The following is a 7,674-nucleotide window of genomic DNA, read 5'->3' on the forward strand; positions in this document are numbered from 1 at the left end:
AGTTTTCACGCTAAAGAACTGTCCTTTTTATCCTCCACATTCTCATTGGGTTCCTAGGGTACTATTCTACCTGTTGTATTCATACTGTCTAGATTCATACATCAAATCTAAGGTTAAATGACTAACTTAATTCCATGAGTTACCTTTAAAAAGAAAAGGCTTTTCATTGTGCCCCGGCTTGTGCAATTAAACTGCCCCCTGTCTCAGCGTCGGAACTGTGGGTGTGCTCAATGGTTTCCTGGCAGCCCGAGGTCAGGGAGTCGGGTTCGGGAGATTGTTCCCCTTCAACTCTGGTCCACCCACCCCCATTCTGGGCTCTCGGGTGCTCCCATTTACAAGGCTGAATACCGAACAACAGAACCTCATTACCGCAGATGCAGACCTTCACAAGAGGCCATGGGTCACATTAGCTCCTTTGTTCTGCACGTTTTCCAAAACATTCCGTCTCTTTCAATTTCCCTATCTTTCTCCCTGGCTTGCCCTCCCTCTTCCTTCTACAAATCCACCCCTTTCTGCGTTGATGTGCTTCCCCTATTATGTTGCTTTTCCTTCAAAACAGAACTTAGCAAGTAGGCACATAGTCCAGATTCGAATGGTTGAGACAGAGTGACGCTGAGCGAAACAGATGGGAAATCAGCAGCGGCCTCCTGCGGAGAGGACCACGGACAACTCTGCCAGTGTCCTAACAGACACCATAGACCTTGTTGAGATCTCCGCATATTGAAAAGACCACTCCAGAGGGACCCCAGTAACAACTTCCCCATCCCAGGAGAGGCGTACTGTCATGGAGGCTTGGGGTCCACACCGTGGACACAGCATGGGGGAATTAATACAACAGCGCAGCCTTCACACTGCTTCCTCTTGCTGCGGGCATGCGGTTCAACAAAAGTTAAGCGCGTTTGATGATGGTGCTATCAGTAGTCATCACAAAATCAAAATGACTTGTTTCCTATGCAGGCCTTTCCTACCGCACTGTTATACCACAGTCCTTCCTGATAATAACAACAGCATTTCTGCTTCATGGATATGGGTGTTCCTGCTCCCCACCCTGCAATTCAATGTCATGAACAGCAACTGTCACCTGTCTGTCCCAGTGAAATCACCAAGTGAAATCACCAAATCACACTTGAGGAAAGACCTCTAGAAGAAGCGCAAGACGGAATAAGAAAATAGGTCTCTGACTCATAGCAGCTGAAGATAGGCTTTGTCCATGATACAGAGAGGGAAGTGACTATATTAAATCCCTGAAACAGCACAGTTTCTTCTGTTGCTGAGCCCAAATCCATACTTGCACAGCCACTGAATGCTCCCGACTCCCGTCTCCCCGGTGACACATAAAGAGAAATGAAATGGATTAGCGGATGAGAAGTGTGAAAGACGTATTTGAGATTTTCATAGGCAGCTTTATTATGGTTTCTTTGCATTATTAATTGCTTGGTATTTCAGCGATTTTCCTACTTCGATGAAGATAACAAAAATCTTTCAAATCTGTGCTATTTTTTTTTTCAAGAAAGGAAGGAAGAAGGTGACACATTTTAAACTTTCTTTTAAAAATACAGAATGGGCTCCAGATAAAAGTCTCCCTGGATTATTTCCTCCCATCCCCTAATTTATGTGCCACATGTCCTTACAACCTGGCACATCTACATTCAAAGTAAATATTTGAAACTGTTTTTAAAAGCCATTTTAATGGGTATCGGTAAGTGGTCTTTTAAAGAGACAATTTGGAAGAAAACTCTCTGTTCTCCTCTTCATATAATGCTTTGAGAGTTGTGTTAAACAACTGACTGCGGAACATCCTGAGGCTGCAAAGGTCTCTATGTGATGAGAAGAACAGGGAAGATAGAGCTTCCGCAATAGGCTTTGAGCTACTTAGGCTGCAGAGTTCTGGTCAGTTTGTTGTTGTTGTTGTTGTTTGTTTGTTTGTTTTAATGGTGAACTTCATATGTGAAAACGGCTTGTTTTTCTCTTAGAACAAATAATAATGTCCCAAAGTTCTAAGCTGATCCTGGATAGATCTGCAAAGTTTATATTCTGTGATGAGACAAATTTCCTGCAACTCAGGATTTCTCTTCCCACTTTTTGATGTTGGGTTGCCTTGATTGGATGAAAACAAAACATAAGGAGCTGTCAATCCTTTTTTTTTTTTTTTCGGAGCTTTTCTGTTCCTTTTGAAATTAGTTACAGCCCGCTTTTTGTAGCATTGTAACCAGCCTGACCTAATTTAATTACCATGACTTGTGTGGTTTAAAGATAAATACTTTTATTCAGTCCGTCTACTTTGTGTATGTTTCCCTCCCTTTCATACAACCCTCTATATCTTAGCATTCAAAACCCTTGTCATTTCTTTCTTTCTTGGGCTAACACAGAGTTAGTTTTTATAGTGGTGTCTATATTCACAAGTTTTCTTTGATGCCATGTTTGCTCTCTCCCTGCTTTGCTGTATGTGTTTCTGTGCTGGGAATCGTGGGCCTTTGTGGGACCCAGACTAAACATTCTTTGACTTGAATCACCGAGCATTACTACTGTAGTGTCTCTGGGCAGACCCAACTGCTCTGATTTAGAAATCGAAGGGGGGAAAAGGAAACTGAAAGGAACGTGGCAGGGACTTGGGGCTTGGAAACACTGCATTGGAAAGTTCAGCCGGCAGAAATGTACCACCAGGACCAGAAAAAGATTAGACATTTACTCAGGCAATTTAAAATGGGAAACCTATTTTGGTTATTCCAGATTCACGGCAAGTCTTGTAAAGGGAATGCTTACCATTTTACTGGTGCTTTCTTCCTGAGAAAAGAAGGCATGCGGAAAGATTTTCACAGTAAAAAGATCGCACGCTCTGACTATTGAGCTATAAGCTCTAATAAAATGAACATCATCATAACAAGGGTAGTGAATAACCAGCATTAGGGTCTCACGAGGGAACGCTTAGATTGATTAGAGTTAATCTATTAACCTCCTTGAGCTCACTTGATATGTACCATCTGAGGGAGCCCTTTATTTTGCACAGAAAGGAACATATGCTGAATACTTATGGGGAATAAAACAAAGTATAAAATCAGCCCTGAGCCCCGCACAGATTGTGCCTTGCTACAGGTGTTGCGCAGCCCTTTGCCCGCCCCTACAGACCCTCCTCTTAAAGAAGGTTCCCACAGCACGGTGCCTTTGCAAATTGTCCCACAGAAAACGTGAATGGGGCCTATTCTGCCACATGCAACACCATCTGAAATGGCACAAAAACCTGCTGTTCCACAAAACAGACCATTCTATTAAAAAAAAAAAAAGTCAGAGAAAAAGAAATTCAAGAATGCCGTTTCCCTTCACAAGCCCTGGTTTGCTGGGGCACATGAAAGGAGTTGGGTTTTTTTTTTTTTATCTTGCAAATGAAGTAAAAAAAAATTAATTACAAAGACATCATTAAGAAAAAAGTTCTGTTTGAACAGTACCAATAATATTGTACCTTAAACAAACAGAAGGAGACTTTTTGTAAAAGCCAAAAGCCAAAACCCTGCAGGCTAGCGGCGGAACAGTTCCATTCCCTGGATTTTCACAATGCATCAAAATCGCCAGGAAAACAGTTTCCTGCCACATTAGTCTCTAGATAGTGACAAATCCCTTTAAAGGACTCTTCAGCCAGAGAACACAGAGCATACATGTAATAAACCAATGCCAAAAATCCCACCACAAGAGGTCACAGTTTATACCAAATTAGTTAGTATGCTCAGCGTGCATTCAACTTGGGGAAGCAACGATCTCTATAGCATCTTAAGTAGTTTATAGTTAATACTCAATATTTTTTTTTCTCAGTCGTCTGTGAGCTATAGCTCCTTTGTTCACTGGAGTCAGTTAAAGATGTAGAGAACTTGATTTCTGAATTAATAACTCTGATGTTAATCACAGAAAGTACAACAGGAGCCTGGTACCTATCAAAGACCCAGCAAATGTTACCACCAAAGATGGGGCGGGTTCTGGTGCTATTATCCCTCTGATATGAAGGGCACAGGGACTGTAGAGAATTCACGAAACTGCTGAAAGGAGCCCATATTTTGACAGCAGGCACGAAGCTAAATAAATTTTCACCTGCATGCGGTATGAGCTCAAAGTACATGGTTTTCTATAGTGGCTCCTAATGATTTCCAAGTTAATGTTATAATACACCCCCAATTTAAATATTAATGTAGCCATTATTTATTCATTAATTTTCCAATTTGTGACCAGCTCCAGAGGGTCTATGCACAGGCTTATTTTAAGATAGCATATGGATAAATTAGCACCAGTGCTATGGGGAAAAAAAAGTGAATATAGTAAGAATAGAAGAAAGACATCATAATATTACTTGATGATATAAGAGGAGGCTATGACAAGTTTTTCCCCTGAAATCTATATGAAACACCACACGCTTAGAATTAGGAGAATTTTAAAATAAAGATATTCAGAGTGAATTTTGAACTACTGACTATTAAAACATAATTTAAGCTGGAGTAATTAAATTGCAGTATTGATTTAGAGATAAATGGACTAAATAGTGAAATAAAGGAAATAGACCAAAAAGAGAACCAACTATGTATAAAATTTGGTTTATAAAAATTAGTAAAATTTTAAACAGTAGAAAAAATTTATTATTCAATAAATAATGTTGAGATAATTGACTAATCTTCAAGGAGAAACATAAATTGCATCCCTACATCACTCTTTTACAAAGTTAATTACAGGTGGTTAAAGGACTTAAAGTCTAAAGAAAAAATAGAGAAAGTAGCCCTTGAAACACAGAGACAAAATGTATGTTTTTAAAATAATCTTGGCATGGGGGAATCCTTTTTAAACAAGACTAAAAACCAGAAATAATAAAGAACAACACTAATCAACTTGACCACATAATTGTGAAATATGTCATAAAGTTAAAACACATATTTAGGGGCGCCTGGGTGGCACAGTCTTTGGGCGTCTGCCTTCGGCTTAGGGCGTGATTCCGGCATTCTGGGATCGAGCCCCACATCAGGCGTCTGCGCTGGGAGCCTGCTTCTTCCTCTCCCACTCCCCCTGCTTGTGTTCCCTCTCTTGCTGGCTGTCTCTCTCTGTCAAATAAATAAATAAAATCTTAAAAAAATATATTTAAAAATTTAGGAGAAAGTATTACCAAAAAAATGGCAAAAAAGAAAGAGTTGATGTCTGATGTCTGAAACATACAAGAGCATCTACAACAAGAAAAGGTGAATATGCCAAGAGAAATTGATGGAAGCATATAGTCAATTCAATTGATACAGCTAATAATAATAACAATGATAACAACTGATGAGTTCCAAGCTTTGTGCTAAAGAAATGATATGTGTCATATTATTGGATTATCACAAAAATGTATACAATTTGCATGCACTCTTATCTCAGTTTTGTAGATAAGAAAATTTAAGCTTAGAAAGTCCCACATTCAAACTTACATAATGACAGAGTAACAGAGCAGGGACATGATCTGTCTGACTCCTAAATCTGTGATCTTAATTATTGTTCAATAACACCCCTTATAAATAAAAAATATTAAATTCTATACCCTGCTTTCCTATGTGAGCTCCAAGAACCAGCAGCATGGGCGTCACATGGGAATCTATTAGAAATGCTGAATCTAAGGCCCCATCCCAGACCCACTGAATCAGAATCTGCCTTTTTAAAAGACTCCCACTGATTCTCATGCACTTTAAACTTGAATAAGCACTGGTGCTTGTCAGACTTTGATAATCATTAACTTCAATTACTAAACATTAATCAAAAACAACTTTAACAAGTATTTTTCAATGGTGTAGATGAGAAAGATCATAGGTGGGGTTGGGAGAAGTGGAGAAAGGGACAAGAAAAGTCAGGCCATGTGTAGTAGAAATCTTCAGAGGAATTTTGTTGATATGCAACAAATTTAAAATGGGTTTGAATTTGCAATCTCACTTCTAAGCATTTATCCTAATTGGACAAAGTCCAAAGAGATGCACTGTATTAGTTTCCTTTTGCTGCTGTGACAAACTACTATAAATTTAGTGGCTGAAAACTACACAAATGTATGAACATAGAGTTCTGAAGGTCAGAAGTCCTAAAACGGACTTATGGAACACAAATCAAGGTGTCAGTCGTGCTACATTCTTTCTGTATTTCTTTGCCTTTTCTAGCTTTCAGAGGTTCCTGTATCCCTTTGCTCATGCCTCTTTCCCTCCATCTTCAAAGCCAACAACACAGCATTTTCAACTCTCTCTCTCTCTCTCTCCCCCCCCTTCATCCTCAATCTCCCTCTCTGATACTGGCTCTCTCATTTCCTTCTTATAAGCACTCATGATTACATTGGGCCCACCCGAATAATCCAGGATACCAGCTCATCATATGATCCTTCACTTAATCACATCAGCAAAGTCCCTTTGACCTTGTAAAGTAGCATACTCACAGGTTCCAGGGATTAGGAAGTAGAAATATTTGGAAATTCATCATTCTGTCTGCCACAGACACTATAAGATTTTGTTTTTATCACAGTGCTATTTTAATAGTAAACAATTAGAAACAATATAAATGTCCATTCATAGAGAGGACTGTGGTCTTTTCATGTAATGCACTACAATGTGGCCACTGAACATTATAAAGATCACCTCTATTTACTGAGAGAAATATTCCATATTTTGATGTGAAAGAAAAAGCTACGTATGAAACAGTTCACATACATATGCAGACAGATCTACAGAGAGACAGAGAAAGAGAGAAAAATGAACCTGCAAGTTTCATCATTATTTAACAGCATTTAGCTCTGAACAAAGAAATTTGTGGTGATTTTTACTTGCTTCTTTATACTTATCTACATTATTTGATTTCCTTACAATAAATATAAACTCTTCCTTTTTTCTTGTCATCATATAAAAATGAGAAATTGTTTTCATTTACCACACACATTTTACTGGACATTTAAATGATCACAAATAGGTTTTTTTAGACCAATTATTAGCAAGTAGACTTTGACATGAAGTATGGTAGCCTGAAAAAGTATAATGTGCACGTTCTGATTTGGTATTTCAGTCTTGAGCCACATGCTGCACAAAATGCCAGGATATCTGGAAGGAAGTGATGGATTTAGGTCAAATGTGCATGAACATGTAAATAAAACCTAGTAATACTTAACCTTTGGCAACAAGATAATAGCTTTGATAAATATTCTTACCTTTTTGGAGCACAATTATCCTTAGTCCTAACTCACTTTTCTGTATAATTTGCAAGATCAGATAAATACTCCTTACCTCATTGGATGTAGGCTCATAAACAGACCAGTAATTTAATTTTTGTAGTAAGAAACCTATAACCAGTATATTAGGTCAGAAAGTCCTAGATGTACTAGAAAATAAAATTAGCCTGGCAGAAAAGCCTTGAGTGAATCTAGCCAGTGTAAAATATCTAAGATTTAAAACATTTTAGAGGGGAGCCTGGGTGGCTAAGTCGGTTAAGCGTCTGCCTTTGGCTCAGGTCATGATCTCAGGGTCCTGGGATAGAACCCCACATAGGGCTCCCTTCTAAAATTCTCTCCCTCTCCCTTTGCCCCTCCCCATCATTTGTGCTCTCTCTTGCTCTATCTCTCAAATAAATAAATAAAATCTTTAAAAAAAAAATTTTAGAATGCATTTGAAATCAAAGGAGTTTAGAACCAACCCAACCTTCTAATAG

The sequence above is a fragment of the Ailuropoda melanoleuca genome, chromosome 5 (assembly GCF_002007445.2).
Source record: "Ailuropoda melanoleuca isolate Jingjing chromosome 5, ASM200744v2, whole genome shotgun sequence".
Taxonomy (NCBI): domain Eukaryota; kingdom Metazoa; phylum Chordata; class Mammalia; order Carnivora; family Ursidae; genus Ailuropoda; species Ailuropoda melanoleuca.